The following is a 12,133-nucleotide window of genomic DNA, read 5'->3' on the forward strand; positions in this document are numbered from 1 at the left end:
CTGCACCCTCTCCATAGCCTCACATCCTGCCTCTAATGGGGTGACCAGAAATGAATGCAATACTCCAGATGCAGCCTAATTAGAGTTTAATAAAGCTGCAACATAACTTCCTGACTCTTGAACCCAATGTCTCATCTAATAAAGGCAAGCATGCCATATACCCTCTTTACCACCCTATAAAACTGTGTAGCCACTTTCAGGGAGCTCCGGACTTGGATTCCCAAGAACCCTCTGTACATCAACACTGTTAAGTATCTTTCCATTTACAGTGTACTGTCCCTTTACATTTGATCTTTCAAAGTGCAACACCTCATACTTGGCTGGATTAAACTCATCAGTCATTTCTTCACCCATATCTGTTACTGATCTATATCCCACTGTATCCTTTGGCAATCTTCTACACTACCCACAGCATCACTAATCTTTGTATCATCTGCGAACTTACTAACCCACCCATCCACATTTTCATTCAGGTCATGTATATATATCACAGACAATAATCCAGGTCCCAGTACGGATCCCTGCAGAACACCACTAGTCACAGACCTCCAACCAGTGACCCTCTGTATTGTATGGGCAAGCCAATTTTGAATCCAAATGGTTTAGTCACCATTCATCTTAAGCTTCTGGATGAGCCTACCATGTGGGACATTGTTATATGCCTTTATAAAATCCACTTAAATAGCATCTACAGCTCTACCTTCATCAATCACCTTTGTCACCACCCTGAAAAACTCAATCAAGTTTGTAAGACATGACTTGTCCCACATAAAGCCATGCTGACTGTTGCTAATTAGGCAGTGGTTTTCCAGAAGCTCATAAATCCCATCCCTAAGAATCCTCTCCAATAGCTTCCCTGCCACTGACATAAGAGACTACAGTTTCCAGGATTATCCCTATTTCTCTTCTTGAATAATGGAACGACATTAACTACTTGCCAGTCCTCCGGGACCTCACCTGTGGCTAAAGAGGACATGAAGACATTGGTCAAGGCCCCAACAATCTCATCTCTTGCCTCTCTCAATAATCTGCAGTATGTCCCATCAGGCCCTTGGGACTTATCCACCATCATGTTCTTTAAGAGACCCAACACTACCTCCTTCTTTATCTCAAAATACCCTAGCGTATCAGCACGTTCCGCACTGATCTCACTATCCTTCACATCCTATTCCTTTGTAAATAACGATGCAAAGTACTCATTTTGGATCTTGCCCACATCCTCCACCTCCAAACACATGTTCCCTCCTTTAACCTTGAGCGGTCCGACCCTCTCCCTAGTTATCCTCTTGCTTTTGATATATGTGTAGAATGCCTTGGGATTCTCTTTAATCCTACTGGCCAAGGACTTTTCATGGCCCCTCCTGGCTCTCCTAATTCAAGTTCTTTTTTTAGCTTCTTTATAATCCTCAAGGGCCCTATTTGATTTTAGCTTCCTAAACCTTACACACGCTCTCTTTTTCTTCTTGACTAGGGTAAGTAACGTTTCCCCATGGCAGAGTTGTCTAAGACCGTAGGGCATAGGTTTAACGTGAAGAGTAAGAGATTTAAAGAGATCTGAGGAAGATTTTTTTCACCCAGAGAGTACTTGAAATCTGGAACTGACTGCCTGAGGGAGTGCTGGAGGCAGAGGCTCTCACAACATTTAAATATCTGGACAAGCACTTGAATCAGCAAGGCAAGTAGGCTACAAATAAAGGGCCAGTAAATGGGATCAGCAGACAAAGGTACTTGATGGTCAGCATAGACATGGTGGTCCACAGGACCTCTTTCTGTGGATTATGACTTTAGGTTGCCAGGACCCAATAGCCTGTACTCCTGAGTTTTGAAAGGAATATCTGTACATATAGTTTGGCCATTGATTGAAGTTGTTCAAAACTCAGCAAGTTCTGGGAGGTTTTTAGCAGATTAGAAAACTACAAATGTTACTCCATTGTGCAAGAAGGGAGAGAGACAAAGGGCAGGAAACTATAGGTCTGTTGGTTAGTTATAGTTCCAGTTGCCACTTTACAGGAAGGATGTGGAGACTTTGAAAGGGTTCACCAGGATGTTGCCTGGCTTGGAGGGAATTAGCTATATGGAGAGGTTGGATCAAATTGGGTTGCTTTCTCTGGAGCATCAGAGGCTGAGGGGAGACCCAATAGAAGTTTATAAAATTATGAGAGGTATAGATAGGGTAGAAGTCAAAATCTTTTTCCAGGGTAGAAATGTCAAATACTAGAGGGCACAGCTTTAAGAGTGAGAGGGGAAAAGTTTAAAAGAGATTCACAAAGCAAGTTTTTACACAGAGTGTGATGGGTGCCTGGGGAGGTGGTGGAAGTGGATAAGATAGCAATGTTTAAGAGGCTTTTAATCAGGCACATGAACAGGTAGTGAATGGAGGGATATACACCATGTGCAGACAGATGGGATTAGTTTAATTTGGCCTATTTGGCACAGACGTTGTGGGCCAAAGGGCCTGATCCTGTGCTCTACTGTTCTATGTTCAATGTGTTGGCAAGATGCTGGAGTTATAATCAAAGAAGAAACAGATAGTTATGAAGAAAAGCTTAAAGCTTAATAATCAAACTAAGCCAACACGATTTTATGAAAGGTTTGATAAATTTGCTAAGAGTTCTTCAAAGCTGTAACAAGTGGGTCTCTGACTCTTACCCCAGTGCTGGACATGATTGGTTCTGCTGTATATCTTGAAAACTTGAATTAAATTGCCCCGTAACATTCTACATTCCACAGAACAAGTTTTTTTTATATAGAACAGTACGGCACAGGAACAAGCCCTTCGGACCACAATGTCAAGTTAAACTGAATCTCTTCTGCCTGCATATGGTCTATATCTCTCTATTTCCTGCATATTCATGTGTTTATCTAACAGCCTCTTAAATGCCTCTATTGCACCTACCTCCACCACTACCCCTGGCAGCCTATTCCAGGCACCCACCACTCTCTGTGTAAATAGGCAGAGAATCTTGGAGGTCCTCTTGGAGTTGGAAAGATGTTGGTAGTGGAGTGACTAAGGGATCCAGGTCTTTGTACCTCAGTCATGTACCTGTTATATTAATGACTGCAGGAGGGAGTAGAGTGTAAGGTATCCAAGTTTACAAATGACACCAAAATAGGTGGGAGTACATGTTGTGGGGTCCACCACAACAGGAGAGAGATAGATTTAATAAGTGGGGGAAATTTGGCAAATGGAGTTTAACATGGAAAAGTGAGGAGGAATCAAAAACAGACTACTATCTCATGCAGAGAAATTGCAAATGAATGAAGTACAGAGGGATCAAGGTGTCCCTGTGCATGAATCACAAAACAAATGATTAGGCTGCTGAGTAGTTAGGAAGGCAGATGACATATTGACCTTTATTTGCAAGGAGATTAGAGTTTAGAAATAGGGAAATGTTGTTACAATTGAATAGGGTATAAGTGAGGCCACACCTGGTCTCAGATTTGTTCTCTTTATCTAAGAAAGGATTTACTGGTGTTGGAAACATTCCAAAAGATATTGACTGGGCTAATGCCTGAGAGGAAAAGGTTGTTCAATCCAAGCAGCTAACAAAATTAGATCTGTATTCTTTGGAGTTTCAGAAAATGAGGGGTACTCTTATTCAAACATACAATGTCCTGAAGGGACATGACATGACAAGCTCAAACAAGGGGATTTATTTATAAGATAAGGGGGTAGAATGTAGTAATTCTTCTCCTCTGGAAGTCTCTATGCTGGAGGATGGAGGGGACGAGTTATTTGAAGAAAAGGGGAAAAAAAACAGGGAATTCAGGACTACAGGAATCAGCAAAGCAGGGTGGCTGAAGCCTTGGGCAGTCAGCCATCATCAAACTGAATGGTGGGACAGCCTTGAGGGGCTAGATGGTCTACTGGTTTTGTGTTTTAAACCTGCTAAGACATCTAATACCTCCTGTTATATGTTATAGAATTTTACATGTTATACAATGCTCCCACCCCTGAATTCTCCAACTGCTATGACCTCCTCAGGGGATACAGACAACAAGTGCTGATGTACGGCTTACTTTCATCCCCTGGCTCCAAGCACAGATTGCCATTTTTATTCCTAATAGGCTCTACTCCTTCCCTAGTCACCCCCATTGCCCTCAATATGCTTATAAAATGCTTTAGGTTTCTCTTTAATCTTGTCAGTCAGTGATACTTCATGCCATGTTTCTGTGCTCCCAATTTGTTTTCTAAGTAGTTCTCTGTACATTGTTTATTATAAGCAATGGACCAAACAGCAGATTACAAAATTGAGGTGAGGATGGCTGCCCTTGAACCAAGTGTGGCATCAAGAACCCAAGTAAAAGTGAAGTCAATCAGAATCAAAGGGAAAATACTCCAACAGCTGGTCGTAAAGTCATAGAGTCATACAGCACGGAAACAGGCCCTTTGGCCCAACTGGTCCATGCTGACCAAGATGCCTTCCCGAGGTTGCCCCATTTGTCTGCATGAGGTCCTTATTTTTCCTATCCATATATACTTGTCCAAATGTCTTTTAACCATTGTAATTGTACGCACATCCACCACTTTCACTGGCAGCTCGTTCCATATACCCACCACCCTCTGTGTGAAAAACCTGCAGAGAAGTGTGAAGTATTGCATTTTGGCAGGTCAAATGCAAAAGGAAACTATACAGTAAATGGTAGGACCCTTAGTAGCTTTGATGTATAGAGGGAGTGAGTGAGGCATCGAGTTATACAGCACGGAAACAGGCCCTACAGCCCAACTCGTCCATGCTGACCAAGGCGCCGGTCCCATATGCCTGTATTTGTCTCATATCCCTCTCAACCTTTCCTAACCATGTACCTGTCCAAAGTTGGGATCATACCTTGCAGAGAGGAAGATAGCTGTGGTTGTTGGAAGTCATCAGCTCAGGACATTGCTGCAGGGTCCTGGGCCCAATCATCTTCAGATACTTCATCAATGGTCATTTCCAGCAAGAAATGGAATAACCATCTGCTTCATATTCAGTGGCATTACCATTACCAAGTCTCATAGCGTCAACCATCATTGACTAGAAACTCCTGGAACAGCCACATAAAGACTGTGGCAACAAGGGCACATCAGAGGCTGCATAAACAGTGGTGTTGACTCATCTCCCCAAAACCTAAGTCCCTCCCATAAGGCACAGTCAGGAATGTCATTGAACACTCCCCAAAACTGGATGGCAGCAGCTCCATCAACACCTGAGAAGTTGGACACCATACAGGATAAAGCGACCTATTCATTCCATCCAGCAACACAAATCAGTGACTGCAGTGTGTGCCATCTACAAAACCCACCTGGACTACTGCATCAGCACCACCCAAACCCACAACCTTTACTGCTCAGAAGGACAAAGGCAGAATGGGAACAACACCTCCTGCAGGTTCCCCTCTAAGACTCACTCCATACTTATTTGGAAATATATCACTTGTAGCCGAACGCAGCGCGCGGCAGAAAAAACAAAAGAACGCAGAGACGTAGAGACTGGAGAACACTTTTTACTGACTCAAACAAAGCGCGCGCGCTCGCTAAAAGTAACCAAGAGCCTCTCCAGCAGATGTGATGTGAGGTCCCTGCCGGAAGGCCCGCCCTGCAGTTAGTCTCCGTCACGCTCCCACGCATGTGCCCATGGCCGCCGATGGCGATTCAAGTTCTGGGGGTCTGGGCCGCTACACCACCCCCCCCAGAATCGCCCATCGGGGGCGTGGGATCCCCAGTCTGTGTGTCCCTCTTGGGTGGCCTGCCCCGCCGGCACGGTGAGGGCACCTCCATGGGCTGCCCAATGTCCAAATGCGCCGGTTTGAGGCGGTCCACTGTGAAGGCCTCCTCGTGGCCACCCACCTCCACGACACACGTAGATCCGTTGTGCTGGATCAATAAGTGGAAAGGGTGCAGAAAAGATTCATGAGGACAGCACATCTTCTCCCCTGCACCCCTTTCTGCCTTTCACATGGACTGCTCTCTCCGCGACTTCCTAGTTCACTCCTCCCCCCCCACCCATCCCACTCCCACCCCAGAGACTTTACACTGCCCCCGCCATAGGTGCAACACCTGCCCCTACACCACCTCCATCACCTCCATCCAGGGACCCAAACAGTCCTTTCAGGTGAGACCTGAATCCGTTGGATCCGTTGCTGGTCCTTCATACGGCCTCTGCAGAGGTGACTTGTGCATGCCCCTGCGAATGAAAACGTACTCACAGTCCCTGAGATCCCTAGGAACAAAAGACGGTGTAGTGCCATGTCTGGCGGTTAGAACGGTGCCAGGCTCCCCACCTTGTCCTGCAGCTTCGTCAGCACTTCCGCCGGCGTCCCTGCTGGACCTTGGGCCTCCGGCACGAACTCGCCCGGGACCGTCAGGGGGGTGCCGTAAACCAACTCCGCCGAGGAGGTGCCCAGGTCCTCCTTGGGGGCCGTGCAGATGCCCAGTAGAACCCAGGGGAGCTCATCTGTCCAGTTGCGCCCTCTGAGGCGTGCCATCAGGGCTGACTTGAGGTGCCTGTGGAACCGCTCAACCAAACCGTTGGCCTGTGGGTGGTATGCCGTGGTGTGGTGTAAACGGGTGTCCAGGAGCTGTGCCAGTGCTGTTCACAACCCTGACGTGAACTGTGCCCCTCTGTCGGGGGTGATGTCCACTGGAAGTCCGAACCTGGCGATCCAGTTTGTGATGAGCGTCCTGGCACAGGACTCCCTGGACGTATCCGCTAGCGGCATGGCCTCCGGCTATCTGGCAAAACTGTCAACCATGATGAAGATATACCTGGCACCCTGGGAGATGGGCAGGGGGCCGACGATGTCCACGTGGATGTGCTGAAACCTGCCAAGCATCGGTTGGAACTGTTGGAGGGGAGCCTTCACACGCCACTGGACTTTGGCGGTCTGGCAGTGTACGCAGGTCCTGGCCCAGTGTCCAACCTGCTTGCGCAGACCATGTCAGATGAATTTGTCTGATACCAATTTGAGGGACGCCCGGATGGACGGGTGGGCCAGGCCGTGTAGTGTGTCGAACACCCGCCGCCTCCATGCTGCTGGTACAAGGGGCCGAGGTCTGCCAGTCGACGTGTCGCACAGGAGCCGAACCGCTGTTGGGCCGACGGGGACATCCTCCAACTAGAGTGCCGAAACAGCGGTGCAATAGGCCAGGATCTCGGTGTCCGCTTGTTGTGCCTGCACCAGCACCATGTAGTTGACCCCTGGGGCTGAGGTGGTCATTGAGTGGACATGGGGACGAGACAGCGCGTCAGCGGCCACGTTGTTCTTCCCCGCGATGTGGCGGATGTCAGTGGTGAACTCTGAGATAAATGAGAGGTGCCTCTGCTGCCGGGCCAACCATGGGTCCGATACCTTTGCGAGAGCGAAGGTGAGGGGCTTGTGGTCCGTATATGCAGTGAAATCCCTTCCTTCGAGGAAATACCGGAAGTGCCGGATGGCTAGGTAGAGCGCTAGCAACTCCCTGTCGAAAGCGCTGTACTTCACCTCCGGTGGTTGCAGGCAGGTGTCAGCTGAAAAAGGCAAGCGGTCGCCACTGGCCCTCGACGAGCTGCTCCGGGTCTCCGCCGACTGCTCCACAGTACCCACTGTGAGCGCCATGGATACATCGACTCTCGGGTGTACTAGGAGGGCCACCTTCGTCGATGCCTCTTTGGTCTGCTCGAAGGCTTCCGTGGACTCCGCGTCCCATTCCACCTCCTTGGCCTTGCCGGCCATCAGACCGAACAGGGGTCTCATGATGCGCGCCACCGCCGGCATGAACCAGTGGTAGAAATTCACCATCCCCACAAACTCTTGCAGGCCCTTGACCGTGCTGGGTTTGGGAAACTGGTGGATTGTCCGGCAGAGGGGCAGCTCCATGCTGGTTGACCCTGTGGCCCAAGAAGTTGATTTCCGTCAGCCCGAACTGGCACTTCGCCGGGTTGATTGCCAGTCCGTGGTCGCTCAGGCACTGGCAGAGCTGGCGCAAATGTGCCATGTGCTCTTTGCGTGACTTGTTGGCCACCAGGATGTCGTCTAGGTAGATGAAGACGAAATCCAGGCCTCGCCCAACCGAGTCCATTAGCCTCTGGAAAGTCTGAGTGGCATTCTTGAGGCCGAAGCGCATCCTTAGGAATTCAAACAGCCTGAAAGGAGTGATGAGGGCTGTCTTGGGCACATCGTCAGGGTGCACGGGGATCTGATGATAACCCCGGACCAGGTCAATTTTTGAAAAGATGGTTGCCCCGTGGAGGTTGGTCATGAAGTCCTGGATGTGAGGCACCGGGTATCTGTTGGCGGTTGTGGCATCATCCAGTCTCCTGTAGTCCCCGCAGGGCTTCCAACCTCCTGCGGACTTGGGCACAATGTGCAGCAGCAATGCCCAAGGGCTGTCTGAGCGGCGGATGATCCCCATCTCCATTTTCCGGAACTCCTCCTTGGCGAGGCGGAGCTTGTCAGGTGGAAGCCTACGGGCCCAGGCATGCAGCAGTGGTCCTTGCGTGGGAATGTGGTGTTGCACGCCGTGCTTGGGACCGGTAGTGGAGAACTGTGGGGTGATGATGGAGGGGAAATCCGCCAGCACCCTGGCGAACTCGTCACCTGAGAGTGTTGAGGACTCCAGGTGGAGGGCCGGGAACTGGGCTTCCCCAAGCTGGAAGGTTTGGAAAGTCTTGGCGTGGACCAAACAACGGCCTTTCAGGTCAACCAGAAGACAGTTGGCCCATAGGAAATCCGTCCCTATTAACGGACGTGACACCGCTGCTACCGTGAAGGTCCAGGTAAAACAGCTGGGGCCGAAATGCAGTGGGATGGTATGCAAGCTGTACATGCGGATGGTGGTGCCATTCGCGGTGGTGAGGTCGGGGCCTGGGGCCACGGTACGGGTGTCCATGTTTGAGGGGGGAAGGACGCTGATCTCTGCGCCGGCGTCCACCAGGAAACATCGCCCATAGTGTCGGTCCCAGAGGAACAGGAGGCTGTTGCGATGGCCAGCCGTCGAAGCCACTAGCGACGGCCGGCTCCAGCATCTCCTGGAAAGACACATGGTGGACGGCAACGGCGTGCGTTTGACCCCCACCTCTGATGGTAAAAACACCATTGGTCCGAACCCTCATCTTTGTCCCCCGTGGGTCTTGGCCTTAGGCTGCGCAGTCACGGTTAAGCAGATGGAAGCCGCTCCCCGCTGCTTACTCTGCCACAAAATGTCCGCCCTGGCCAAGAGGCTGCGCGGGTCGCTGAAATCTTCACCCACGAGGAGGAGGCGAATGTCCTCTGGCAGTTGCTCGAGGAACAGCTGCTTGAATAGGAGGCAGGGCTTATGGCCATCCATGAGCACCATCGTGTTGTCCGTCAGATCAGATGGCTTGCGGTCGCCCAGGCCGTCCATACGCAGAAGCTGCGCGGCTCATTCGCGGCAGGAGAGTCCGAAAGTGCGGAGGAGGAGTGCCTTGATTTTAATGTACCTGTCCTCCGTAGGCGGATGGTGCAGGAAGTCGATGATCTGGACTGCCATGTCCTGGTCGAGCGCGCTGACCACGTAGTAATACCGCGTGGCATCGGCTGTAATGCCTCGGATACTGAACTGGGCCTCAGCCTGCTCGAACCAAACGTGGGGCTGAGCGGCCCAGAAAGTCGGGAGCTTGAGCAAGACTGCGTTGTGCGAGTCGTTCGGATTCATGTCACGGGTTCCAGATGCCGTCTGGGAGCATCGGGGTCACCAAATGTAGCCGAACGCAGCGCGCGGCAGAAAAGAAAAAAGAACGCAGAGATGTGGAGACTGGAGCACACTTTTTACTGACTCAAACAAAGCGCGCGCACTCACTAAAAGTAACCGAGAGCCTCTCCGGCGGGCGTGATGTGAGGTCCCTACTGGAAGGCCCACCCCACGGTTAGTCTCCATTGCGCTCCTGCGCACGTGCCCACGGCCACCAATGACGGTTCGGGTTCTGTGGGTCCGGGCCGCTACACACTAGTCCTTTATTGTCACTGGGTCTAAATCCAGGAAGTCCTTCCCCTGTAGCACTGTGGGAGCATCCTTACAACAAAGGCCGCAGCATTTAAAGAAGGTACCTCATCACTTCCATCCCAAGCGTGCTTAAGGATGGCCTTGACATGCAGAAACTAAAATAATTTTTAAAAGTTTCTGCGGTAAGCTCACCAGCAACATGATCTCTGCTGAACTCATTTCCAAGTGAAATGGTATAGGTACAGCTTTATCTGCCACCTACACTTCTGAGTGAATCCAGTGCATGTCTCTGTGTATCGAGTGACCTTAAAGTACTCTCATCAAATCTGCCCATCTCACCTCAGGGTAATTTAGCCCTGGAGTGTACTTTATGTAAAGTTATTGAGTTATAAAGACAGGCTGTGAAGATGTGTTTTGTAAACCATTGAATGGAAAGGATTAAGGGCGTGATCTTATTGAAGTGTTTAAGATTATTAACAGATTTGATAACATGGATAAAACGAGACTATTTCCTCTGGTGAAAGATCCCAAGCAAAGAGGTATAATCCTAAAATTGGAACCAGACTATTCCAAACTGTAAACAGGGATGAGAATACATAGAGAGATGGTCTATGATCTAACTACAATCACAATGTGCTGAATGCCTTCCTCCTATTAGACACTCATGGAGTCATACAGCACAGAAATGGGCCCTTCAGCCCACCTTGTCCATGGTGCTCTTTTTGACCATCCACACTAATCCCATTTGCCCTCATTAAGCCCATATCCTTGCCTATTTCAGTGGCTGTCTAAATATCTCTTAAACATTGATTGTACCTGACGCCACCACTTCCCTTGTGTTCCAGTGTTCCAGATATCAACCACTCTCTGTGTGAAAAACTTTGCCCTCAGATTCCCTTTAAAATTCCTTCCTTTCACCTTAAACCCATACCCTCTTGTCTTTGGTACCCTTACCATGGTTCTGATGATACATTCTTTGCCTTAAGTGTTCACTATTTCACGTTTCCCTTTACTCCAGTGGGTTATTTACTGGGTACTTACTGGGTTACTGGGTTAGCCTCTGCACTTCCAGAGACAAATCAAGATTCAAAAGCTCAATAACGGAAAGGTCTTTGCCTCAGGCTTTACAACAATTTCCAACATTGTCTAGTCAAACTTACGCAGGGATCCCTGCTGTCACTTCCAGTCATGGGACTTTATCTTCTATGACTCTCTGATTTTGCTGATTAAACTGCACAGTGTCGATCCATCTTGCACCTGAGGAATTGCCAAAATTGCTAAATCACGAGGTAGAAAGTGTGCATGGAAAGCGTAGTGTTTCTTGGTGACACCACTCGAGATTCTCTCGGTAGAATAGTCACAGGGAGTGTGTCTGGGTTGCTTGGTTACGTAAACCTGGGAACAGAGTTGGAGGAAATACTAGAGCTTGCTTAGGGTATAATTAGGCATTGTTGAAACAACCTACACCTTCTTGTCTTCCATTACATTAACTCATGATTGGCTTTGTTATAATCTTGACTACAATCCTAACTATTTCCTGCATTCCTTGTCCCTGGAGTCAGGGTACACTGAGACTCGCAAGTGAGCACCTTAAAGTGTTCATACCTCTCCATAGCTACTCAAACCACCTCTAATCCTACAAACCCTGGATATCCCTGTGCTTCTATAATATGGTTTTATTGCTCATCACTAACCTGTACTCTCCACCAGCGCTGTGGCAAAAGCCTGTGACAAGTAGGCCCAGAACATGGAATTTCTTCATATATTTAAACACTCCTTAGCACCAATAGCTTGGTCATCTTTCAGAATATTTGTTCCTTTAACTTGAGTTGTCAGTTTTTGCCTGACCTTAATTGCAGTCATGGCCATTTGGCAGAACTAGTCCATGTGAGTTCTGTGTTCCCCTTGAACCCCTCCTATCCAATGAGAGTATAATCTGCTTTTCCCCATATACTTCTCTGGCTTCCCATTAAAAGCTCTTCATCTCACAAATGCACCACGCAGCACAGTGTCATAGAGTCATAGTTATACAGCACAGAAACAGGCCCTTCGGCCCAACTCATTCATGCCAACCAAGATGCCCCATCCAAGCTAGTCCCACTTGCCAGCATTTAGCCCATATCCCTCTAAACCTTTCCAATCCACATACCTGTCCAACTGTCTTTTAAAAGTTGTTATTGTACCTGCCCCAACCTCTTCTTCTGGCAGCTC

General features: G+C 49.0%; 1 protein-coding gene across 10 annotated transcripts in view; it reads right to left on the reverse strand.

Annotated features, from left to right (window-relative positions):
- Positions 1-12,133, reverse strand: part of trpm2 (transient receptor potential cation channel, subfamily M, member 2) — a 247,332-nt gene that overhangs the window by 178,191 nt on the left and 57,008 nt on the right. Inside the window, exon 1 of one of the 10 annotated variants that reach the window (XM_052043333.1) lies at positions 11,083-11,227. The exons of the other annotated variants lie outside the window; for them this stretch is intronic. The gene's annotated coding sequence lies outside the window, so the exon portion shown is untranslated. Of the gene's footprint in view, positions 1-11,082; positions 11,228-12,133 lie in introns of those variants that run through there. 10 annotated transcript variants of the gene reach the window in all.

The sequence above is a fragment of the Pristis pectinata genome, chromosome 1 (assembly GCF_009764475.1).
Source record: "Pristis pectinata isolate sPriPec2 chromosome 1, sPriPec2.1.pri, whole genome shotgun sequence".
Classification (NCBI taxonomy): domain Eukaryota; kingdom Metazoa; phylum Chordata; class Chondrichthyes; order Rhinopristiformes; family Pristidae; genus Pristis; species Pristis pectinata.